Below are 540 nucleotides of genomic sequence, written 5' to 3' on the forward strand. Positions count from 1 at the left end.
TCTGTCTTCTGTGTTTCTGCATGTTACATCATATTACCTTCTATTACAATAATTTTAAGATGGCACATGTATTTGAGGGTGAACCCTCCAAAAAAACAGAATTACTTTTTGGAGAGCTGACCTTTTCTAGTACAGGCTTCCCCTACTAGGTAAGTGTTCTGGAAACATATCAGTATCAGTGTACCAGCTAGCATTGTTGTGAGAAACTGTGTTAGGCTTCAGTGAATTTTTTTGGAGATTGTTTCAACGAATTTGCCCAATTAATGATGGCTGATTTAGGAGTACACCTGCCCACACCACACTGAATGTTCAGCAGTGTTTGACCAAAAATGGCTGGGCTCCTGTGTGCCACCCTCCCTATTTACCCAATCTTACCCCAAGCAATTATTTGGTTGTTGTTTCTTGGATGAAAAAACCATCAGTTATTCTTTTAGCGTTTTTCTGCCTTTTTCAACATATAATTAATGTAATACATTAAAAAAAGCCTGACACAGAGTAAACACTAAATAATTAGGTTCATATGATTAAACCCCGCTTTAA

The sequence above is a fragment of the Carlito syrichta genome, unplaced genomic scaffold (genome assembly GCF_000164805.1).
Source record: "Carlito syrichta isolate Samal-C Ts95f unplaced genomic scaffold, Tarsius_syrichta-2.0.1 Scaffold307674, whole genome shotgun sequence".
Lineage (NCBI taxonomy): Eukaryota > Metazoa > Chordata > Mammalia > Primates > Tarsiidae > Carlito > Carlito syrichta.